This window comes from Diadema antillarum, unplaced genomic scaffold (genome assembly GCF_040938485.1).
Source record: "Diadema antillarum isolate AM-2024a unplaced genomic scaffold, OU_Dant_1.0 scf00000061, whole genome shotgun sequence".
NCBI classification, from domain to species: domain Eukaryota; kingdom Metazoa; phylum Echinodermata; class Echinoidea; order Diadematoida; family Diadematidae; genus Diadema; species Diadema antillarum.
Window position 1 is genome coordinate 823,577 of NW_027270950.1, and position 27,715 is coordinate 851,291.

Consider the following 27,715-nt stretch of genomic DNA (forward strand, 5'->3'; position numbering starts at 1 on the left):
CTTATAGCATAGGCTTCATTGCATATTTTCTTTTATCCTGTAGGATGTTTTGTAATACTTCTGACCTACAAACATGCATCAATGATAAGATACCTCATTTTCTTTTTCAAATCACTGCTCCCAATGGTAAACAGTAGCTTTAAAGTTACATTGATTTTGTCAATCTCTATGTAACATCGTAATGCCTTGTATTCAGACTGAATCAAGAAACAGGTGTAGATATTTTGGCTTTTAAGCTATTGCAGTTTCCCTAACGACATGATATATATATATTTTTTGCCATATTTTGTTTTTCGTTCAGAATTCTTTGCAGTGTCTTCACTGGAACAGGCTGTGACGAAAAGTCTACAATGTCCACTGTGTATCGATCTCCTGAAAACACCCAAACTTCTGTCATGCGCTCACACTTTCTGCAAGTACTGCCTCTGTCTGATTCAAGCTTCAGGCGGAATCCCAATCATATTTTCTGCCCAATCTGCCGCCAGAAGACGGAGGTGAAAGACGGGAATGTATCGAACCTTAAGACTAACCTTCAGGTCCAGTCTTTGGTAAACGAGATGGCAGGAGCCATTCAGCCATGCACGATATGTACCTCGGCGGATCGCCCCAACGCAAAGACCTACTGTCAAAATTGTAAGGCTTACATGTGTGATAAATGTCACGTGAAGCACAATGAGTGGCCAACACACACTACCCACCAGATTGTCACCGTTGAAGACATCAAACAGGGGAGGGCGCACATCAAGAAGAAGGTTTTATGTCCTAGTCATGATCAGGACGAAGAAGAGCAGTACTGTTCGGATGTCTGCCTTGATTGCCTGAAGATCATGTGTATGAGGTGTCGAATGCTGGATCACCAGCCGAAGGATCACAAAGTCTTAAGCAACGCCCAGTACAGCAAACAGAGATTACAAGAAATGAATGGGACTAAACGAACAAAGTAAAGTTTGTAAAGACGATTTAGAAACTTTTATCAAGAATGTAAGCCAGAAGAGAACAAACACCATCGCACATATCGAAGAGAAAAAGAAAGAAATCAATAAGACTTACGACGAATATGTGAGGAAAACTGACGATGAGGAAGGAGAAACTGATTCGACAACTTGAGGAACAGAAGACGCAGGCAGAACAAAAATTCAAGGATATATTGGATGATACTAAGACGCAGATTGCAAGAATCAACGGTTCCTCGGAGCTGGCAAACAAGAGTTTAAAGGCGCCGCTAGAGGGCGACACAATTGCGATGCATCATTCACTTTTCGACGAATGGAAGTGTGCGATTGGGAAAAGATAAACCAGATCTAACTGACGCCAGTCATCTCGAGGCACGTGTAAAAAGTCTTCGATTTCAGTCGAACACAACAAACAACGAGCTTGTTCTTGGCAAACTTCAGAGAGTAGAGTGGAAAAAGATCGTGGAGAAAGAGCTTCCTGTGAAGGATTGTATGAACAAAATGATTGAAACACCGACCGGTCAGATGGCCATAGGATCCTCTGACGGTGGGGGTTTATTATTACACGCGCAGCGGCGAGCTATCACCGACAAGTGATCATAAGGACATACAAATTTTATCAATGGGGTATCTCTCAGATGGTCGCCAAATTATTGTTGACCGGTCAAAAAACATATCACTTTTTGCTGTAAACGGTGAAAAGTGTGACGTAGAATTTGACACTTTGACAGGCAGTGAGGACGAATACTGCCAAGTTTCGGTTGACAGTGAAGATTGTATCTATGCCCGCTACAGGAAAGCTCAGCTGATCAAAGTTTTCATGAAGTCAGGTGGGAAGGCAGTACGTGAGATACCCTGCAAAGACTACCAACCTCGACAACACATCCCATTGAAATCCAACAAGGAGCTTGTCATGCTAACCCATAGTAACACCGTGAAAGTAATCGACGAGACCGGGGCAGTGAAGAGCACTGTAAGGAAGAATGGCTACATCTATCTTGCTTTCCCGGCAGTTTGCAGCGATGGTTCCATCTTGATAGCCTGGGTTAATGAGAAAGAAAATGTCCTCAGCATCGATCATTACACTAGTGAGCTCAAGTACAGGGAAACACTCTTTGATGGTCAGCGTATTGACATCCCTGAGCGAATGTGGTGCTACCTTCAGCAATTCAAAAGTTCAGGAGACATTGCTTTCTGCACGCCCGACAAACTTTACATCTTTCAGAAATCAATAATGGAAGTGTGAGGTACAATACATTTGTCACGCTGACGTTGGTTTTGAATAACACACACACACATAGGTCCTACACACACACACACACACGCCCACACACACACACACACACACAATCCTATGTTATAATGTGGGTGTAGTGGTATGGGGTTATAGTGCAGTGATGACACTGGATGATAATTAATGGCATTAGACATTTTGAATGTATTTGAGATAGAGCATTCCAATGAAAGAAGGTGATGGGAGGTAAAATACGATATAACAATAATCGGCTTGATATGAAAGAAAATCTACTCAGCATCGATCATTACACCTGTGACCTGAAGTACAAGGAAACACTCATTGACGGTCAGCGTATTGACATCCCTGAGCGAATGTGGTTCTACCTGCAGCAATTCAAAAGTTCAGGAGACATTGCTTTCTGCACTGTCGACACAGGAACGGCGCAGTGTTTTCAAAAGTGTGGGGGCCCACTTACGGGTTTCATGAGCTAACAAAGTGATGACACCTTATGTATTCCTTTGTATGGTGCACAAAAAGTGTGGGGGCCCGAGCCCCCACGGCCCCCACGGCTGCGCCGGCCCTGCGACAAACTGTACATCTTTCGCAAATCAATCATGGAAGTGTGAGATACAATACATGTGTCACGCTGACGTTGGTTTTGAATAACACACACACACATACACACACACACACACACACACACACACAATCCTATGTTATAATGTGGGTGTAGTGGTATGGGATTATAGTGCAGTGATGACACTGGGTGATGATTAATGGCATTAGACATTTTGAATGTATTTGAGATAGAGCATTCCAATGAAAAAGGGGATTCAACAATCAGGGAATGTAAAATACGATATTACCGTAGAGATGTAGGCTATAAGGGGAGGCCTATAAGACACTTAACACTTAGAAAAGGCAATAATACACTTTAGTGATGTAGAATGATATTTACGGCTTGTTAGTGTATTAACAAGTACATTGCACTATCGCTATTAAACTCAATGAATTTGAACGGCAATAAGCAACCACGTTCATATCAATAGATATTTCTCTTTAATACTACTTTGCATTTTTACATTGCAGTCACGGTGCATGAACAGTACAGTGTAGCTGTTAGTGCCCCGTTTAAAGTAAGATTTTTATACATCTTTTCATTAATACTGGAATTGTCTTCAACGATAACTTTTCCCTACTGCTACAGAGTAATAGTCGACAGTAAATGCAAACGGTGTGATAACTCGTTATCTTGGTCAGCGAATCAGGGAGACAGAAATCTCCAGTCTAACCATGCAGGAGCTTGATCGCGTTGGTAGGTTGGTGAACCATAAGTTTTTTTTTTAGTTTTTTTTTTTTTTTTAAATCTTGGGTAAATCCAACTCAATCATTAGTTTGTTAAGGTTGTTTTATTGAAATCATTCTTTATAACCGGCGTAATGTTCAAGTGTATAAGCACACATAGTGGATGTATTATTTTGTTCAAGTCTCCTTTTATACTCATGAGATCAATTCACCGTAATAATCAGAAGGTGTAGTGCATGTAACGGGTGCTGTTCGTTATTCCGAAGGTTCGCTATTCCGAAGGTTCGTTATTCCGAAGGGTCGTTAATCCGAAACACGCAAATTCCCTGTACCTAGAGGTTCGTTAATCCGAAAATGAAAAAGGGTTCGTTATTCCGAAGATTGGTTAATTCCAAAATGAAATTCGGAATAATGAACCTTCGGAATAACAAATCTTAGGAAAAAGAGCCTTCGGAAAAACGAACCTTCGGAATAACGAGCTGTAACCGCATGTAACAGGCTCCGGCTGTATCAAATTAATGTCTATACGTCGAGCGCAACAGCGCCAATTGTTATAATGCACGACGTTGAGCAATATCGAATATAGAGATTACAAGTCATAATCATTATGTCAGTGTCAAAATATACACTCAGCAAAAAAAAAAAAAGACAGAAAAGAAAGTAAGCGCTATTTCAAGTTCAGATTTCTCACATAGTATTTGGCTGAAAGCTAGTGTATTATATACCATATGGAAGGTAATTTAATTGGCGATCAACCTGGTAGGCCAACAAAAAGGGAAACTTTACGCATGAGTGAACACCAATGTTTTTCTTTTCCAGGGCATAAACGTAAAAATTGCAAAACTGAACAAGTTGCCATTTATGCGCATGTGCTCTTCCATAGAACAATAAGAACAAACAACAAATTTCACACAAAAAGAAACATGAATTGTGTTGCAAAAATAAACTTTTGATCTCTATGATATCTTTAAAGCCCAAAAGATCAATGAAGGCTAAAGATAATGGAGGAAAATAAAGCATCTTATGTCAAATCTAAATTCAAATGAAATAAGAGAAGAAGTAATAATAATAACAAAAATGGTAGAAATTTGAGCTTTTTTTCTTCAAATTAGGATATTGTAAATAATGTTTGGTTCTTGAAATTGTCACATGGATTCTTAAATCACTAAATTCAAAGAAATAAATGAAGAAATTCTGCTCATTTAATCATCTGTATGCTTATTATTTCCTATGTCTTGAAGTTAAACTTAACAGAAAATTGTTATTTTTCCCCTTTAGTTTCCCACTTTGTTTTTCTTAGAGGTTAAAGAGAGATAAAAAAAAACATTTTCCTATTTCATTTTCCTATTATATTTTCCTATTTCATTCATATCTCTCATTCACTGGCGTAGCCAGGGGGGGGGGGGGGGGGCGATGGGGGCGGTCGCCCCCCCTAAGATTTGGACCGGGGATTTGGGAGGCGGAAAAAAAAAATGCGTGTATACTGTATGCATGCACATGAAGCGGGTCTCCTTTGCAACCTTTCATCAAATAAGATATTTTTTTTTGAATATTTCACTCAAAGTGTGCACCAGATCGTTGAATTTCAATTCAAAATATGCAAAATCTCTCGTGCATGGGAGGGGGTATCCCCCTCCCAAACCCTCCCCCTCTGTGCCTCTTTCCCTAGCTTAGTACACTTTTTAGATTTACAAAAAAAAATTATGAATAATTCTGAGTACACAAGACTTATCACATACCTTCCAAAAACTCAAGGTTCCCTCATGTATAAGGGGAATTTCCCCTTTTAATCGACCCTTTCCTCCCTCAGTCCCCTCCCCCCATCGGTTTTTTTTTTTTTTTTTTTGATTTCCCAAATGTTGATTCCATCAAATATGCGTATACGAGATATCTCAATTTCAACCTTAAAAAGGCAAAAGCTCCATCGGAAGGGAAAGGTGGAGATAACACTAGCCCACGCCTTCTCCCTGCTCACCCGCCCTCCTCCCCCCCCCCCCCCTTCCGCCATGCATAGAAGTAGACTGTGGCTATACCCAGATCGCTTTATTTCAATTCTAAAAACGCAAAAGCTCCGCGAGCGGGAGGCGGAATTCCCCTTCCCCTAAGCTCTACCTCACTAGACTTTATACACTGACACACAGATGGTGCACATTCGGAATAAGAGCTAAATTCCGTGATTTTAACACTTCGATGAAAAAGTATTGCACCAAAAATTTGCACCAGATCGCTGAATTTCAGGTCTGAAAACGCAAAATCCCCTTCGTGTGGGAGGGGATATGCCCCTATCTACAACCTCGTGTGCATGCTTTTTCTGTTTGATTGCTGAACAGACAGCGTTCATGATATTCATTGTAAGAATTAATACAAGAAGTGTATTTAAATATAGGCAAATTGTTCTATAATAATCTACACTAAAATATACTGCAACCTCAAACAAGTGGGACTGCTTCAACTCGTTAAAACACGCAAAAACATGCATCAAATTGCACCATTTTGCAACATCAATATGCAAAAAGTTCTCACCGTGGGAGGGGGACACCCCCCTCCCACACCCTCCCCCTCCCCCTTCGCTCGCTCCGCTCGCTCGGGTTCAGTCGCTTTCATGATATTCAGTGAAAAGAATTAATACAAGAAGATTATTCAAAATGATACCATTTTATATGCAAATTGTTCAATAATAATCTACATCAAAATATACTGCTACCTTACACTAATGTTACTGTTTCACGTCGATAAAACGCGCAAAAACATGCATCAAATTGCATCATTTGCAACATCAAAATGCAAAAAGTTCTCACCGTGGGAGGGGGGACACCCCCTCCCACACCCTCCCCTCTCCCTTCGCTCGCTCCGCTTGCTCGGGTTCAGTCGCGTTCATGATATTCAGTGAAAAGAATTAATACAAGAAGTGTATTTAAATCATACCATATTATAGGCAAATTGTTCAATGATAATCTACATCAAAATATACTGCTGCCTAACACTAATGTTACTGTTTCACGTCGATAAAACGCGCAAAAACATGCATCAAATTGCACCATTGCAACATCAAAATGCAAAAAGTTCTCACCGTGGGAGGGGGTACACCCCCTCCCACACCCTCCCCCTCCCCCTTCGCTCGCTCCGCTCGCTCGGGTTCAGTCGCGTTCATGATATTCAGTGAAAAGAATTGATACAAGAAGATTATTCAAATTGATACCATTTTATATGCAAATTGTTCAATAATAATCTACATCAAAATATACTGCTACCTTACACTAATGTTACTGTTTCACGTCGATAAAACGCGCAAAAACATGCATCAAATTGCATCATTTGCAACATCAAAATGCAAAAAGTTCTCACCGTGGGAGGGGGGACACCCCCTCCCACACCCTCCCCTCTCCCTTCGCTCGCTCCGCTTGCTCGGGTTCAGTCGCGTTCATGATATTCAGTGAAAAGAATTAATACAAGAAGTGTATTTAAATCATACCATATTATAGGCAAATTGTTCAATGATAATCTACATCAAAATATACTGGAACCTTAAACAAGTGGGACTGTTTCAACTCGTTAAAACACGCAAAAACATGCATCAAGTTGCACCATTTGCAACATCAAAATGCAAAAAGTTCTCACCGTGGGAGGGGGGACACCCCCGGGGGACACCCCCTCCCACACCCTCCCCCTCCTCCTTCGCTCGCTCCGCTCGCTCGGGTTCAGTCGCGTTCATGATATTCAGTGAAAAGAATTAATACAAGAAGTGTATTTAAATCATACCATATTATAGGCAAATTGTTCAATGATAATCTACATCAAAATATACTGCTGCCTAACACTAATGTTACTGTTTCACGTCGATAAAACGCGCAAAAACATGCATCAAATTGCACCATTGCAACATCAAAATGCAAAAAGTTCTCACCGTGGGAGGGGGTACACCCCCTCCCACACCCTCCCCCTCCCCCTTCGCTCGCTCCGCTCGCTCGGGTTCAGTCGCGTTCATGATATTCAGTGAAAAGAATTGATACAAGAAGATTATTCAAATTGATACCATTTTATATGCAAATTGTTCAATAATAATCTACATCAAAATATACTGCTACCTTACACTAATGTTACTGTTTCACGTCGATAAAACGCGCAAAAACATGCATCAAATTGCATCATTTGCAACATCAAAATGCAAAAAGTTCTCACCGTGGGAGGGGGGACACCCCCTCCCACACCCTCCCCTCTCCCTTCGCTCGCTCCGCTTGCTCGGGTTCAGTCGCGTTCATGATATTCAGTGAAAAGAATTGATACAAGAAGTGTATTTAAATCATACCATATTATAGGCAAATTGTTCAATGATAATCTACATCAAAATATACTGCTGCCTAACACTAATGTTACTGTTTCACGTCGATAAAACGCGCAAAAACATGCATCAAATTGCACCATTGCAACATCAAAATGCAAAAAGTTCTCACCGTAGGAGGGGGTACACCCCCTCAAACACCCTCCCCCTCCCCCTTCGCTCGCTCCGCTCGCTCGGGTTCAGTCGCGTTCATGATATTCAATGAAAAGAATTGATACAAGAAGATTATTCAAATTGATACCATTTTATATGCAAATTGTTCAATAATAATCTACACCAAAATATACTGCTACCTTACACTAATGTTACTGTTTCACGTCGATAAAACGCGCAAAAACATGCATCAAATTGCATCATTTGCAACATCAAAATGCAAAAAGTTCTCACCGTGGGAGGGGGGACACCCCCTCCCACACCCTCCCCTCTCCCTTCGCTCGCTCCGCTTGCTCGGGTTCAGTCGCGTTCATGATATTCAGTGAAAAGAATTGATACAAGAAGTGTATTTAAATCATACCATATTATAGGCAAATTGTTCAATGATAATCTACATCAAAATATACTGCTGCCTAACACTAATGTTACTGTTTCACGTCGATAAAACGCGCAAAAACATGCATCAAATTGCACCATTGCAACATCAAAATGCAAAAAGTTCTCACCGTAGGAGGGGGTACACCCCCTCAAACACCCTCCCCCTCCCCCTTCGCTCGCTCCGCTCGCTCGGGTTCAGTCGCGTTCATGATATTCAATGAAAAGAATTGATACAAGAAGATTATTCAAATTGATACCATTTTATATGCAAATTGTTCAATAATAATCTACATCAAAATATACTGCTACCTTACACTAATGTTACTGTTTCACGTCGATAAAACGCGCAAAAACATGCATCAAATTGCATCATTTGCAACATCAAAATGCAAAAAGTTCTCACCGTGGGAGGGGGGACACCCCCTCCCACACCCTCCCCTCTCCCTTCGCTCGCTCCGCTTGCTCGGGTTCAGTCGCGTTCATGATATTCAGTGAAAAGAATTAATACAAGAAGTGTATTTAAATCATACCATATTATAGGCAAATTGTTCAATGATAATCTACATCAAAATATACTGGAACCTTAAACAAGTGGGACTGTTTCAACTCGTTAAAACACGCAAAAACATGCATCAAGTTGCACCATTTGCAACATCAAAATGCAAAAAGTTCTCACCGTGGGAGGGGGGACACCCCCGGGGGACACCCCCTCCCACACCCTCCCCCTCCTCCTTCGCTCGCTCCGCTCGCTCGGGTTCAGTCGCGTTCATGATATTCAGTGAAAAGAATTAATACAAGAAGTGTATTTAAATCATACCATATTATAGGCAAATTGTTCAATGATAATCTACATCAAAATATACTGCTGCCTAACACTAATGTTACTGTTTCACGTCGATAAAACGCGCAAAAACATGCATCAAATTGCACCATTGCAACATCAAAATGCAAAAAGTTCTCACCGTGGGAGGGGGTACACCCCCTCCCACACCCTCCCCCTCCCCCTTCGCTCGCTCCGCTCGCTCGGGTTCAGTCGCGTTCATGATATTCAGTGAAAAGAATTGATGCAAGAAGATTATTCAAATTGATACCATTTTATATGCAAATTGTTCAATAATAATCTACATCAAAATATACTGCTACCTTACACTAATGTTACTGTTTCACGTCGATAAAACGCGCAAAAACATGCATCAAATTGCATCATTTGCAACATCAAAATGCAAAAAGTTCTCACCGTGGGAGGGGGGACACCCCCTCCCACACCCTCCCCTCTCCCTTCGCTCGCTCCGCTTGCTCGGGTTCAGTCGCGTTCATGATATTCAGTGAAAAGAATTGATACAAGAAGTGTATTTAAATCATACCATATTATAGGCAAATTGTTCAATGATAATCTACATCAAAATATACTGCTGCCTAACACTAATGTTACTGTTTCACGTCGATAAAACGCGCAAAAACATGCATCAAATTGCACCATTGCAACATCAAAATGCAAAAAGTTCTCACCGTGGGAGGGGGTACACCCCCTCCCACACCCTCCCCCTCCCCCTTCGCTCGCTCCGCTCGCTCGGGTTCAGTCGCGTTCATGATATTCAATGAAAAGAATTGATACAAGAAGATTATTCAAATTGATACCATTTTATATGCAAATTGTTCAATAATAATCTACATCAAAATATACTGCTACCTTACACTAATGTTACTGTTTCACGTCGATAAAACGCGCAAAAACATGCATCAAATTGCATCATTTGCAACATCAAAATGCAAAAAGTTCTCACCGTGGGAGGGGGGACCCCCTCCCACACCCTCCCCTCTCCCTTCGCTCGCTCCGCTTGCTCGGGTTCAGTCGCGTTCATGATATTCAGTGAAAAGAATTAATACAAGAAGTGTATTTAAATCATACCATATTATAGGCAAATTGTTCAATGATAATCTACATCAAAATATACTGGAACCTTAAACAAGTGGGACTGTTTCAACTCGTTAAAACACGCAAAAACATGCATCAAGTTGCACCATTTGCAACATCAAAATGCAAAAAGTTCTCACCGTGGGAGGGGGGACACCCCCGGGGGACACCCCCTCCCACACCCTCCCCCTCCTCCTTCGCTCGCTCCGCTCGCTCGGGTTCAGTCGCGTTCATGATATCAGTGAAAAGAATTAATACAAGAAGATTATTTTAATGATACCATTTTATAGGCAAATTGTTCAATAATAATCTACATCAAAATATACTGCTACCTTACACTAATGTTACTGTTTCACGTCGATAAAACGCGCAAAAACATGCATCAAATTGCACCATTTGCAACATCAAAATGCAAAAAGTTCTTACCGTGGGGGGGGGGGGGGGGACACCCCCCTCCCACACCCTCCCCCCCCCCTCGCTCGCTCCGCTCGCTCGGGCTCGGTCGCTTCGCTCCCTCGCAGACTAACCGCCCCCCCTAAGATGAAATCCTGGCTACGCCGTTGCTCTCATTGTGTTAAACTTTGGTCTTTTGTTGTCAATGTTATCGTGAAGGGCATTTGCAAATGAAAGAGAACATGTCATTTTTTGCAATTTTTAGTTTTGTGCCTTGGAGGACAATGTTGGGGGTTCATTTGAATATAGTGTATGTTGTAACATTGTGTAATGTGCTGGCTGTTTTCTGTTTCCTACTTCAGTTCTCATTATTTCAATCTCTGTGCACTTTGACAGACAAACAATTACAAACAACAACAATTACAAAACCATGAATGATACTGATTTTTATACGGGCCCAAATATCACGATTTTCAAGCATCAACGGATATCTTGCTAGAACTCTCTCATTTGTGTCCCCTATGCACTGCTATACACTAAAAGAGTCGACAGGGAAATTCAAAACCTGTGGTAAATGTTTGTCTGAAATCGGGTGGATCAGGGCGACATCCCTGGTTGAAGTGATTTAATCCTGTCCAATAGGAGCCTGTATCAAAGAGTCACATTGTGAGGAGCTTCAAGGAAGTTTGGTGAATAGTGAGGTTTGCTATATTAGGTAAATCCATCTCGATCTTAGAGTTGTTAAAGTAGTTATAGATTAAAACAATTCTCGTATAACTGGCTTGGTGTTCTACAGGAAGCACATAAAATATGGTAGTTATATACATGTATTTTATCCGTTGAAGATTTCTTTGATGTGATCAATTCGTCAAAATGAGATAGGAGGTGCAGTCACGTAGGCTAAGACTGTGTTAGATTAATGTGTTCTATGTCGAGCGCAATAACGCCGTTTGCACTTATGCACGTATATTTGAGCCGTGACAAATGTAGATATAATTATTAGATGTCATAATTATGTCAGTGTATACAATTTTCTGTTACTTATCATTGATGTCACTGTATATGCTACTTTGTGTATCACTCATCAATGATACTAGTAGTGCTGGCAGTTTACTGGATGCTAAGTGAGGTCAGCATTTTTTTTATCCCTCCTCAGCCCTTGTGTAAATATTTCAAGAGAAATATTGAACGTGTGAATGTGTGCAGTATGTTACGCAGCGTTCTGAAATAGAAAACTTGTTAATACGCAGTTGTGTGGGTATCTGAGTAAGCCCATGTGTTTCGGGTGCATGTGTGTACTTATTGGCTAAGTAGGTGCATGTAGGCTATAAGTAGCGGGTGGCGCGTTGAAAGATAATGGATGTATTTTCTACTGCAACAATGATAAATACACAATAATAGCGATGATTTCCCCTTCGTGGCTGGCTCTTGATGTACAGGAGAACAGATGTAGGATGAACTGACACACTATTTCCAAGTAGCCCACTTCTAGGGCTGATCCAGGAATTCCTTAAAAGGGACCATGGGGGGGGGGGGGTATTTCTGGTGCTACTTCCGGGTTTCATCTCATGTTTTTCTCTTTATTTATTTTGTTTTAACAACAAATAACGAGGGGACGCGCTCCTCCTGTCGATCCGCCACTGCACTTGATTTACCTGCTTTCCTGTTACTTCTACCCTATATACTTGTCTTTTACACAGTTGGTAATAAACCATTTAGCTGTTTGGCAACTCCGCTGATACATCCATCAACACGTAATGAATGCATCAGCACGTCTTCGTTTATCAAAGATTCCTAAGCATACTTTTTTTTTTTGTTTACCAGAGATTACGCTAAAATAAGAAAAAAAAAGAAAGAAAAAAAACTTTTTTCTCTTTAAATCCAAGCCTATTATCAAATGCAGGAAGTACTTATATACACACTAATCACACAATTTGCTGTAAAATCCTCAATTTTTGTCCGATTTCATTCATTTAACCAAAAGATATTCAATTTTCTGCGTGGAGGCTGTCATTTTGTCTATGTATCTGAAAATAGGCATTAATTGCGCGAATATCCTTATCTCGGGGTAATGGACAGAGAGCGACAAATCACATTTACGGCCAGTCATCTGTCAGCGCACCACCCTATTGTACATAAATAGCCCTGATACGATGTGATAATAACATGTTGAGCACAACAGAGCTGCTTGCACTCATGCACGTATATTTTAGCTATATCAAAATTAGTGCCCCTTTTTCTACATAATATGTCATATAAAATGATGTCAGTGTAAGATAAATACTATTGTTTGTGTTACTCAGTAATGATACTCGCAGTGCTGTCAGTTTGCTGGTTGGTTAGTGAAGTCAAGATAAGGTTCTTTTTTTTAGTGTTATGACTTCCTTTAAACAAAAAATCTAGAAAAGCCACAATACCTGACATGTTATTTTGAATGACCTCAAGATAAGTGTTGCGAGCTTTTCGGCTCAAGAGAAAGCACATACTGTGAAACGTATTCAGCAATGGAAAACACATGTGACTCAATCAGATAAATTCAGATGTATAATTTATGATACACATGAAAATGTATGCATTCTTTACTTTTCACAGTATGTTTACCCTTTAATCAATATCATCATTTCAAAACATTGGCAATTGCAAGAGCTTTTAGTCTGGGTGCCAAAGCCACTTTTTGGGCCTAACCTTGTTTTACCGTCCACCCAATGTTTTTTGATGATTTTACCCTATTTCGGGGGTGCTGAATCCGAATCTGGATGATGCAACTCTTGCATCCTTGAGGGTTTTGAGATATTCAAGATGGCCGCCAAAATGGCCGCCAAAACCGGAAATTCCCACGTATTTCCTTCTAAATGGTGAGATATTGAAAACAATTGATGGATTTACCCTATTTCGAGGGTGCTGAATCCGAATCTGGATGATGCAATTCTTGCATCCTTGAGGATTTTGATATATTCATGATGGCCGCCAAAATGGCCGCCAAAACCGGAAATTCCCACGTATTTCCTTCTAAAAGGTGAGATATTGAAAACAATTGATGGTTTTACCCTATTTCGAGGGTGCTGAATCCGAATCTGGATGATGCAACTCTTGCATCCTTGAGAATTTTGAGATATTCAAGATGGCCGCCAAAATGGCCACCAAAACCGAAAATTCCCACGTATTTCCTTCTAAATGGTGTGAAATTGAACATAATTGATGATTCTCCCTATTTGTAAGGTGCTGAATCCGAATCTGGATGATGCAACTCATGCATCCATGAAGTTTTTGAGATATTCAAGATGGCCGCCAAAATGGCTGTCAAAATGGCCGCCAATTAAAACCGGAAATTCCCATGTATTTCCTTCTGAATGGTGAGAAATTGAAAACAATTGATGGTTTTACCCTATTTCTATGGTGTTGAATCCGAGTTTGGATGATGCAAACCTTGCATCCTTGAGGGTATTGAGATATTCAAGATGGCCGCCAAAATGGCCGCCAAAATGGCCGCCAATCAAAACCGGAAGTTTCTATGTATTAGCTTTTAAATGGTGAGAAATAGAAAACAGTTGATGGTTTTACCCTATTTCGAGAGTGCTGAATCCGAATCTGGATGATGCACCTCGAGATAGTCAAGATGGCCGCCAAAATGGCCGCCGAAACGGATATCTACTATAGTGGTCGTGGATGCAACCATTTCCAATGACCTAATCAGAATATGCGACAAGTTTCACAAGAATACGAGGCGAGACTCGTAAGAATACAAGACAAGTTTCAACACCAAATACCAACATGCCATAATTTGATTTTACTCTATTGGTAGCCGAAAAGGATTAACTTTACATCTATGGAGCCATATTATTGGCGACCACAAGCATTATTTCATAACAATTATGCATAAAGACATTTTTAGTCGTATCTTTCTTTGCGTTAGTACGTTTCAGTATGATGTCAATATCACTTCTTTTTTTTCCCAGTAGGTATTAAAGTTCCGTTTGAGACATATCGGAATATCTCAGTATATTACAATACCATTGTGACAGTCATTTTGACTGTCAATAAATTTTAGCTGATTTGACAAATTCGCTCAACTGAGTTGAATTGAAGAATACGAATTATTGCTTTTCACCCTGCATGGGTTTAATCTCCCGCTTCGCGTTGGAGCACAATACTTCGCCATTTCAGTATAAGAACATGTTAAGGAGTTTCCGTTCATACAGGACATTTATAGATGTCCGAAAACCTTCAAAGACCTTCAGCACACTCGAAATAGGGTAAGAACATCAATTTATTTTAAAATTTTACCATTACGAAAAAAAATATATTAACATTGGAATTTCTGCCACTTATTTTGGCTGTCATCTTGGACGTCTAAAAACCCTAAAGAATGGACGAATTTCGACAACCAAGTTTCGAGGGTGCTGAATAGGGCCTAAAATTTTCCAATTTTTGACAGTTATTTTGGCGGTCATCCTGGACATCTCAAAACCCTTAAAAAAGAACACGAAAATTGCATCAACCAGGTTCGGATTCAGCACCCTCGAAATAGAGTAAAACCGCAAATTGTTTTCAATTTTACACCATTTAGAAGGTAATATAGGGCTTACATGGAAATTTTCGTTTTTGACGGCCATTCAGGGGCCATTCTGGCGGCCATCTTTATTAACTCAAAACCCTCAAGGAAGTAAGAGCTGTATACTGGAGCTTCAAATTTAGCAAACTCAAAATAGTGTAAAGCCACCAACTGTTTTATATTTTACACCATTTAGAAGGAAATACTGGGTCTACATATGAATTTCCGTTTTTCGCGGTCATTTTGGCGACCATCTTTATTATCTCAAAACCCTTAAGGATGCAAGAGTTGTATCCTGAGCTTCGGATTCAGCACACTCAAAATAAGATAAAAACCACCAATTGCTTTCAAATTGTCACCATTTAGAAGGAAATACATGGGAACTTCCGTTTTGGGCGGCCATTTTAACGGCCATATTGAATATCTCAAAATCTTCAACAATGCAGGAGTTGCACCATCTAGATTCTGATTCAGCACCCTCGAAATAGGGTAAAACCATCAATTGTTTTCAACATCTCACCATTTAGAAGAAAATACGTGGGAATTTCCGGTTTTAATTGGCGGCCATTTTGGCGGCCATCTTGAATATCTCTAAAACTTCATGGATGCAAGAGTTGCATCATCCAGATTCGGATTTAGCACCCTCGAAATAGGGTAAAACCATCAATTGTTTTCAACATCTCACCATTTAGAAGAAACTACGTGGGAATTTCAGGTTTTAATTGGCGGCCATTTTGGCGGCCATCTTGAATATCTCTAAATCTTCATGGATGCAAGAGTTGCATCATTCGGATTCGGATTCAGCACCCTCGAAATAGGGTAGAACCATCAATTGTTTTTAATTTCTCAACATTTAGAAGGAAATACATGAGAATTTCCGGTTTTAATTGGCGGCCATTTTGGCGGCCATCTTAAATATCTCAAAAACTTCATGGATGCAAGAGTTGCATCATCCAGATTCGGATTCAGCACCTTCCAAATAGGGAGAATCATCAATTCTTTTCAATTTCACACCATTTAGAAAGAAATAAGTGGGAATTTTCGGTTTTGGCGGCCATTTTGGCAGCCATCTTGAATATCTCAAAACCCTGAAGGATACAAGAGTTGCATCATCCAGATTCGGATTCAGCACCCTCGAAATAGGGTAAAACCATCACTTGTTTTCAATATCTCACTATTTAGAAGGAAATACGTGGGAATTTCCGGTTTTGGCGGCCATTTTGGCGGCCATCTTGAATATCTCAAAACCCTCAAGGATGCAAGAGTTGCATCATCCGGATTCGGATTCAGCACCCCCGAAATAGGGTAAAACCATCAAAAAACATTGGGTGGACGGTAAAACAAGGTTCAGCCTCTGGCACCCAGACTATTTGTGTCTCTACTTTTGTTTGTGTCTTACCACCCAAAATTGTAAAGTGCTATAAAACTTTACACCCATGACTAACACAAGATTATGAATTAAGCATGAGTCTTGAACGAAGAAATACGATTCATATTTCATAGTGGGATGACAGAAACTCACTGTCAGACAAGTTGTCTGAATGGAAAGTCGCCTGTTTAAAGAAAAAAAGACTAGTGATTGGGCACCATGTGTGAGACGTGTTTTGTAATGACCTGGTATCGCACTTCAACCGAGTTTGAGATGGACTAGTCTCAGCATCAAGATTACCACGTAATGAATAAACCGATGAGAAGAAATGAATATGAAAACCATTATCATTCTCATCTGGTGCTCAGATAACAACCTACAGAAATAATAGTCCAGAAACTGTCTGATACCCAGTGTACTACATAATAACATTTCCAACCATCTGCATGCACAAACTAAATGTTGCAGGGCAGATAAGTTTATAATCATTCCTTACCATATAGAGAGAGGGCAAATTCTTCCTTTTTCTCACATTTTTCAGTAGATTGAAGCTCAACTCCCAACCTTTCTCCTATTGGAACACATCAGATGTGATGTGTTGTCGACAATCTTTGATATTTTATCGATGGGATCATTGTCTGAGCTATGTAACATGAGGGTCTCTTTTATTACTAGTTACCCTTTCTTTCAATACTACATGTATTTGACTAGAGTAGTCGTCACGGTTTCTGTTTCCTGTTAAGCTTCAGTGTACTGTGAAATGAAAGTATGCCCTTTTACCGTATACTGGTATAAGCTGTTATTTTTGCGTACAGACATTTTCGCGAGGAGGAGGTCACGGACATTTTCGCGAGATGTTGTTTTCGCGAACTGACATCGAAGCTATTGTAATTTTCTTCAGTGGTCAAAGAGAAATGAGGATTTTTATTGAGCATGTCAGGAATCTCTTCCCTCCAAGTTCTGTCTGTTGTGTTCACACATTAATATGAAATTCCATGAGCATGCAAGTGCTAAACTTGGAAGAATCAGACCCATGACACTCAGCACAGCGATCCACATTTCTCTGTGACCACTTATCCTAACCAAATCAAATTAGGGTTTCTGCAAAATAAACCTAAGATGTTATCTTTTCACCCTGAAATAGCATTTTTGGACAGTTTAATCAAATTGGAAGTCATCAATTCCAAAATATGATTGTATTTTTTTCTTGATATACTATACAAGAGTGGCCGTATACAACGATGCGTACGATTTGCTTACCACTTTCCAAAGTGTATGCGGTTGATAAGATGGTGCCAAAATCTTATGTAAATTATTTTCCTCTTGTACAGACAAAATGCACCGTAGGCCAATTCCTTAGTTTCTTTATTCAATTACTTCAAGTTGGTCACGGGGAGATGCTTGTGTAAATTTAAAATAAGAAAGATTGATTTTGTACCTACATGTATATATTTGATTTTTGTTATGCATGTAATATTTTGTGTTTTTGAAGGCCGCCTTCCATGAGACCAAGGGCGTACCGAGGGAGGGTGTTTTGGGTGTTCAAACACCCCCCTTTGCCAAAAGGGGGGGTGTTTAAGGTGTTCAAACACCCCCCTTGGGCAAAAGGGAGGTGTTTGTGCTATTCAACACCCCTCTTCAGCAATGCTTAGATGTTGACAAAATAATGAAACAAAAGCTGTCTTTACCGCTTTTATTTCCGTTTTGAATTCCGCCTTTCCTTTCTTTTGCGTTCATTTTCTCTCTCTCTCTCTCTCTTCCTTCTTTTAATGTTTGTGTGGATGATGATACATTATGGAGTCACATAATATCATACGCACTAAAGAACTCGTGTACAGTACGTGTTAATACTACGTTACTGCACCGCGCGCGAAGCTGACGCGCAAACAGAAAACCAAATCAAACAAGATAAAAACAAAACATGAATTCCATGAATTCCATGTTTTGTAACGCTGAAATATAAAAATTTTCGTCTCGCTCGCTGCGCCCGCTCGCCAAAATTTATCAAAAAAAAAAAAAATAAGAAGAACAAAACGTAATGATGATGTGGAAATATACAAATTTCGGCTCACTCACTCGTAGTAATTCAGAGTATTTTCCCAAGTCCTTAGTTTGTTGGCATAAATCGTTATCTATGAAGCCGTCACTATATCTTGATTAGAATTGTAAGATTTAATAACCAAAAATTGACAAGAATTCCATGTTTTGTAAGGTGAAATACAAAAATTGTCGGCTCGCTCGCTACGCTCGCTCGCCAAAATTTATCAAAATTTATCAGATTTTATGTCACCCTCAATAAACCCTTTTAAGTGCTCGAAAAAGCATATCAAGTGGACTTTTTTTAAGTCCCTACCGGGATGGGATTGGGGTTGAACACTGTTGGTATAAATCGTTATCTATAAGACCGTCACTATATCTTGATTAGAATGGTCATTCGAAGATTTAATTACCAAAAATGACAAGAATTCCATGTTTTGCAAGCTGAAATACAAAAATTTTCGGCTCGCTCGCTGCACTCGCTCGCCAAAATTCTTCAATATCTATTACATTTAAAACACCCTCAAAAGACCCCTTCTATAAGTGCTTGAAAAAGCACATCATGTGGACTTTTTTTAAGTCCCTACCGGGATGGGGTTGGACACTGTTGGTACAAATCGTTATCTATAAGGCCGTCAATATGATTAGAATTGTAATTCGAAGATTTAATAAACAAAAAAGGCAAGAATTCCATGTTATGTATAAAGCTGAAATATAAAGATTTTCGGCTCGCTTGCTGCGCTCGCTCGCCAAAATATGTCAAAATTTAGGGTTGCCTATTTATACATTAAATCACCCTCAAAAGACCCCTCTTAAGTGCTTCAAAAAGCATATCATGAGGACTTTCTTAAGTCCTTACCGGGATGGGGTTGGGGTTGAACACTTTTTCAGAAATTAGGGACGCAATTTTCGCGCTTGCCACGGGCGCCGTTTTCCCTAGATACGCCACTGACTACCAAGTACAGTCAGTATAGTAGCCTACTGGAAGCAGCAAGCTCTGGAAGCTCTGGGAGTAGCAAGTTACTTGCTACTCAATGTAATTAGTAATAGCACATGGACTTGGTAATCTTTAGTAATAGTAGATATGAATTTTTTCAATGACTGAAAGTTAAAACTGAAAGATAACTGAGTGTGAGTCTACAAATTGTGGTTGGATGACTTTATTGCGCCTAAAATTCATTAGATATCTAGGTCTAGGAACAGTGGCGTAACTACGGGGGCATGGGGGGGGGGCACGTGCCCCCCCCCCCCCCATCCGCTGATTAAAAAAAGAAAAAAAAGAAAAAAGAAAGAAAAAAAACCTACGAAAATGGTAATTCAAGGGTTAGTAAACTGCTTTTGAAATCGACATGAAACGATGATCAAGAAAAAAAAAATATTTTTCTAAGATTTCTTTTAACCATATAATTAAAGAGGTATAACATTGTTCAAAAAGCCCGGAGACGACAAAAGATTGTGATTCAGCGTGATTCCTGGTTGGAATTTTGAATACAAGCAGGATGTGCGCAGTGTACTCAGAATATCGGAATGGCAAAAAGAGTCGCTGCAATGTTGCGCAATGTTTGATAGGTTGTACACATTTGCTATCAAAGCTTGATCATTGATTTTGCAGTGTTGCTTTACATACTAGTCTACATTAAAATGCCTTGCATTGCCAATAATAAGACTTGACCTTGGCTATTTCCTAACTTTTCCATCTATATGAAACACACACACTCACAAACACAAACAAATTAGGGGATGCTCTATAAAAGTGCAGATTTTGGACATCCTTCTCCCGCTTGGTCACTTCGACGCCCCCTCGCTGGTCATACCTCCCCCAATCATGAACATAAACCGACACCCTTGACTACCAGTGGCGGATCCAGGGGGCGCACCGGGCGCCCCCTCCCTCCAATGCGAAAAAAAAAATATACATGTAGCTACAAACGACAGTTTTTGGACGGTAAACAAATGTCAAAATTTTCAAGCTCGCTCGCTCGCATTTAACCGTTATATGCCATTCTCCTGATGTTACTGCCAGTAATTGCCAGCAGTTGCGCCCGGTGCGCCCCCCCCCCCCCGAATTTCCAAAGCGAAAAAATATAGCTACAAACGGCAGTTTGGGGACTGTCGTTTCAAGCTCGCTCGCTTCGCTCGCTCGCATTTAATCGTTATGCAATTCTCCTGATGTTGCTGTCAGTAATTGCCAGCAGTTGCGCCCGGTGCATGCACCCCCTCCCCTTAATTTCCAAAGCGAAAAAATACAGCTACAAACGGCAGTTTTGGGACTGTAAAATGTCAAATTTTTCAAGCTCGCTCGCTTCGCTCGCTCGCATTTAATCGTTATGCAATTTTCCTGATGTTGCTGTCAGTAATTACCAGCAGTTGCGCCCGGTGCGCCCCCTCCCCTTAATTTCTAAAGCGAAAAAATATAGCTACAAACGGCAGTTTGGGGACTGTAAAATGTCAAAATTTTCAAGCTCGCTCGCTTCGCTCGCTCGCATTTAACCGTTATATGCCATTCTCCTGATGTTACTGCCAGTAATTGCCAGCAGTTGCGCCCGGTGCGCCCCCCCCCCCCCGAATTTCCAAAGCGAAAAAATATAGCTACAAACGGCAGTTTGGGGACTGTAAAATGTCAAAATTTTCAAGCTCGCTCGCTTCGCTCGCTCGCATTTAATCGTTATGCAATTCTCCTGATGTTACTGCCAGTAATTGCCAGCAGTTGCGCCCGGTGCGCCCCCCCCCCCCCCACCGAATTTCCAAAGCGAAAAAATATAGCTACAAACGGCAGTTTGGGGACTATAAAATGTCAAAATTTTAAAGCTCGCTCGCATTTAATCGTTATGCAATTCTCCTGATGTTGCTGTCAGTAATTACCAGCAGTTGCGCCCGGTGCGCCCCCTCCCCTTAATTTCCAAAGCGAAAAAATATAGCTACAAACGGCAGTTTTGGGACTGTAAAATGTCAAAATTTTCAGGCTCGCTTGCTTCGCTCGCTCGCATTTAATCGTTATGCAATTCTCCTGATGTTGCTGTCAGTAATTGCCAGCAGTTGCGCCCGGTGCGCCCCCTCCCATTAATTTCTAAAGCGAGAAAATATAGCTACAAACGGCAGTTTAAGGACTGTAAAATGTCAAAATTTTCAAGCTCGCTCGCTTCGCTCGCTCGCATTTGATCGTTATGCAATTCTCCTGATGTTGCTGTCAGTAGTTACCAGCAGTTGCGCCCGGTGCGCCCCCTCCCCTTAATTTCTAAAGCGAAAAAATATAGCTGCCAACGGCAGTTTGGGGACTTATAATGTCAAAGTTTTCAGCCTCGCTCGCTTCGCTCGCTCGCATTTAATCGTTATGCCATTCTCCTGATGTTACTGCCAGCAACTGCCAGCAGTTGCACCCGGTGCAACCCCCTTAATTTCCAAAGCAAATATATATATATATATATATATATATGTCACCGACGGGACAAACAGGCGTCCACTCGGTATTTTAAGTAAATACAAAAGAAATATAAATATCAAAGTGGGAGAGCAATTTTCTAAATCTGTTGTTCAAATAAGAAGACTGGGGGAGAAAGAACGACGCACTATTAGCAATTCTTTTAAATTGAATAGTACATTTATTTATTTATTCATTTTTTAGATCTGAATAACAATTACAAAACAATATATTTTGGAATACAAGAATACAAAGAATGAAATTAAAATGTAAACCTAAAACAACGCAACACTGTGTTCAAGGTGAAGAGCTAAACCATAAGAGCTACACCATCTTCATCGTGATCCACTCAGGCTGTGCACACCAGAAGAAAGAAAATGATTCAACAATAGTTTAGCGAATATCTCATCACATTAAAAGAGACAGATCCACGTGATAATAACAACGAAAATAACAACTATTCTGTTAATAATAATGGCAGCAATTGTAATAAGAAGAATACACGATAAGATAATCATGATAATGAGAGAGGAAATAAGAAGATGAAGTAAAAAAAGAGAAGAAGTAGAAGAAGACGTAGAAGGAAAAGAGGGAGAAGAAGATAGCGATGAAGTAAAATAATACTTTCCCTTATTTTAACAAAGGAAATCAATAATAATATGGATGACATTAATTATTACAATGAAACACATTATGGTACAACTGGTATTACTTCTACGAATACATTCATACAAAAATCATTATTGACCTGCATGAAACACATTTTTATTTGAACTCTAGAAACCAAGCTTTAAATATTATCTTCACTATTCAAAACCTAACGTAATAGTGTGTCGATAATAAGGTACATCTAACAAGAAATGAGGAAATACACCAATGAAAGCAAAGACCTGCAAAACCTCTCACATCAGGTGGCAAATTATTGGCGACCTATCCAAAACAAGGGTACAAATATTCATAAAAACATATTGGATATAAGCCTCGCCAACGTAGTATTGTATTAAAAATATTTACAATTTACAAAGGTTATAATTACCGTTAAAACAGGAGACAGACAACAAAGTCCTGACAAACTCCGTGATGGAGAGAGTATGCCTCAGCCACCTGCAAAACATATCCATTTCATCATTACTCACTGTCAAGTAGATGATATGTAAATAATGCAAAGTAAACAGAAGGAATTTCATTACACAACATATGCTAATTAGATCATTGTTAACATAATCATAACAGTATTGTTGACGTCATAATAACTCCATTATTTCGTCATATTCCCATCCAGGGTAGCAAGCAGGGGTACGCGCGTGCACCTACAAGGATGCGCGCATCAAGAAAGCGCTACCCCGCGCGTGCCCCAAAAGTAATCCACATAGCGCATTTGGACACCGGCACACCGCAAACGAAAATGGCAAAATCCACAAATTTCTTATTCTTTACGTTAGATAAATCTACATTTACAACAATTCAATCCTTCGCATTGACAATGCAACATCAAATAAATCATATCATCAGAGAGGCAGGAAAGATCTGAACAAGATGTACTTACTCAAAGAATGTCAACGAAATTCTTTATCTTAAATTAAATGACACACATTTAGCCTTGTAAATGAATAATCTATTCCGGCGAGAATTCGACAAAGTGTAATCTATCAATATTCAATGACTCTCCTTTACTTCAGCATCAGAGTGCCTAATAAATTTCAATAAAATTACTTCAAATAACTCTGTAAATAATCAATATTTGCATACATTGTCACACAATGAATAAAATGATATTTCTTGTCAAACTTACCGATATTAACTGGTGTTAAATGTGGATAAATTATCCACAAAACGAGTGAGAGTGCGGGGTGTCCGGTAACGTTGGACTCGGATCAGCTCAGTGGATCAAAGCGTTCTTTTGTTATGATTTCTTCTATGACAACAAACAAACAATTGCGCATGCGCATTAACAAAAATACACAGAAATAAGCAGTAGTAAAGGGGGCACACGTGTTGAAATATTTTGTATCATAACATATATATATATATATTTATACATATATTATTATACAGCTGTATATAGCTACAAACGGCAGTTTGGGGACTGTAAAATGTCAAAATTTTCAAGCTCGCTCGCTCCGCTCGCTCGCATTTAATCGTACAGCTTTGCAATTCTGATGTTGCTTCCATGAGGTGCGCCCCCCCCCTACCCAATGTCTTGACCCACGGTACGCCACTGAACACCCCCCTCTAAAAAATCCTGGGTACGCCTATGCATGAGACGAAATAAAGATGGAAGAAATGTTGTTCTGTACAGAGTGAAAATGAATGGACTTTGGTACTATTTGCTTTTATGTCCTTTCAATGACCTGGAATACGTGTCAAGAGCCTACTCTTTTTATGAGAGAACGATTTCCTATCCATGTACAGCATTGGCTAGTTGCAGCATCCTTGTCTCACAGTATAGAGAGCTTTAGATCTGAGACGCGAACGCAAAGACGCTACTAATAGGCAAAAACTGTGCTGCACATGCGCGAGGCAGCTGTGTCCATTGTCCAACCCGGGAGAAGGCGATTTGCGAACATTAGCGCAACAGATCTACAGCTCGCTACTATCGGGCAGTATGTGCTGACTTACATTTATTTTTAATTTTTTTTTTTGTCTTTTGATAGATTTATTTGAAGAAGATATCCTTAATATTTTGGCGTAGATCTGAGCCTATCTGCAAATATATTTTGGACATTTCTGTACAGTAACAATATCAGCTAGTGGTTTTAACGTTGATAAAAGAGAAAATCAATGGAAAATGATAACTATAGGAGGATTACTTGACCCCGCAAAAGACTTTAACACAATCATCTGACAGATAATACAAATATTATGTCAACACGTTGTAGCTTTTGATTATAATGATTATAGCACAGCTATATCTTGGAAAGATCATAGTGCCTTTACATTACATTACTGCATACATGGTACGACGTGCATGTATTTCAGGGAAGACTACGTTAAAACTGCTGCAGATGGATTGAGGGGGGGGGTCGTTATAGGGGGGGGGGGGTTGCAACAGTGCCACGTTTCACCGACAAATGCAGCAAACATTCCTTTCATTCTAGATGTACATTACAGACCGACTTTCTTTTTTTTACGGATCAACAAATCTTCGTGATAACAAACATTTCATTTTCGGAAATAAGAACTTTAGGAATAACGAACTCTTGAATAACGCAAACAAGTTTAATTATCGATCCCTTTTTCATATTCAGATTGACAAACCTCTAGTTACACACAATTTAGTGTTTGTGAACAACAAACCTTGATCCCTTTCTGTGCCTGTGAGTAAAATAGACACTTGACAGATTTCACACATAAACCTACAGGCAAGAAATTAATGTGGCATGCAAAGAGTTGACTGGAATAACGAAACTAATTAAATTCACGGGGTAACGATGCTTTGGAATTACGAACATAACTCCGTACTTATATACAACGATATAAATAAAACTCCATACAAATTATATTCTATATTCTAGCAACTTGAACGAGTGCTTAACTTACCTCTTTCAAAAAGCAGGAAAAACAATGTTATCATGAACGTATGTCAGTAGCAAGTCAAGGGAATGTGTACTTTTTATTAGAACAATGACCAATTTTCTTTATAATTTCTTTTGATATCGATCTCTACATTCGTGACATCACAAACTGTATGGGTCTTCTCATCAAGCGATGGCTGCACAAGAACTTAAAAGTGAATAACTTTTGAACGAATTGTCTTATTTTTTTCTTCAAAATTTCATTGATGTATTTTACAGCATTCGGGTGAACTTTTCCTTTAAACACAACCATACAAACCTTATAAACAAAGTAACTGTGGTTTGGTGATTGTTCAAGAGTATATTCCAATGCGAACGGTTTTTACGATTTCGCGTCATGCGATCTTTGGTATTCAACGTGTCTCATCAGACAGTTGGTGCCTTGAAGTTAATTATGAGGGAAAAAAAAGAAGCAATAACATATTTTTACGTTATTGGACTATAATTTTAAGTACACAAAGTCTAGTCCAAAGTTCCTATTAGCACAGGTCCGTCTGCAATAATGTACTCGTGATGTTTGAGGATTGTATTTCATAGCGACCGACCGATTTGATTTTGCAATATACATACTGAATGCAGACATCGATGTTGAGTTCAGTGCAGAAATCCACATGAGTACATGTCAAGATTATTTATCGGAATACACATTCGCAAGTAAGTAAAGTAAATAATTCATGTCTTATCTTGTTGCGACTGACCCTTATTTGGAGTTTCGTCCGCATATTGTCATAGTTTAGTTTCTAATACCCCCTTAACAACTATTGGACTACATATGTATATGCCAAAAAGTATACATTTTCTTCCCATGCATTCTTTCTGAGGACGTTCCCAGTCACTTTTCAATAATGCTACTGTTGTACCATTACTTCTAGAGGTCCTTTCCGCCTCAGTATTAGAAAGCTTTTTAGTATGTAAAATAAAGAGGTTGTTATAAATTCTGACTTGCCATTTTTCATACAGAGAAATGAAAGGGTGTTGTGTTTTCTCTCTCCCTTGAGCTTCTTGTTCCCTTTTTCGGTCTCAACCTTCCTCTCTTGCTCTTTTTGTTTTTGTTTTTGCGTGACACCTTAAGGACTGCATAATGCTATTGTTGATGAGAGATTAGTATCACAATATTATACATTATTGATTTAAGACTATGTTGCACGCAAATCATTGTTTGGTGAGATAAGTTGTCCTGGTAATGTCTATTAACCCATCACAGACTAGTACCAAGTATTATATTCTGGCAGATGCCTGTAGGAAATGGGTGTTATTACGAAATCTGTTCGTCCTCAATGGGTTAAACATCCCACATAAGTGGAAAGTGATGCCATATTCAAGGTATGAAAATATAGTAGAAAATTTTATCCAAAAAAGTCGTAATCACTACTCTAGCAAATGCCGTTTACTTGTCTTTTGCAGTTATCATGGAAGAAAATAATGTTTTGCAATAATGAAATTAACACCATAATTGCATGTTTTAAAGAGTGGTGGATTTTGTCTCGACGCAATAAGCAAAATTTGTGTGCCCCTTCCCGTGTCACGCTGAGAGCACCTTTAAGAATGTTACTTGGCACCTTTCAGACCAGTTAGCACCTTTGATGCAACTTTGCACCTTTCTGGGATGAAAGGTGCAAAGTTGCAACCGTAAAGGTGCTCCCAGTGTGACAAAAGATGCTAAGTGGAACCTAAATTCCTAGCAGTGTAAAGAACAGGTGAATGCCAGAATGGATACAGCTAATTGATGTCAATACCTGGTGAGAATCTAGGAACGCATGATCAGACTGAATTAAAGACATGGAGGTACAGTTTGTTCTTTGTCCTGCAAACTATCGTTTTATTATGTTATACTTGGGACTTTTTTGTTTTGTCCCCTCAGAATTAGTCGCAATGTCTTCACTGGAACTAGCTGTGACGAAAAGTCTACAATGCCCACTGTGTATCGATTTCATGAAAGCGCCGAAACTTCTATCATGCGGTCACACTTTCTGCAAGGACTGCCTCTGTCTCCTTCAAGCTTCAGGCGGGAATCCCGATCATATTTCCCGTCCACTCTGCCGCACGAAGACGGAGGTGAAAGACGGGAATGTATCGAACCTTAAGACTAAT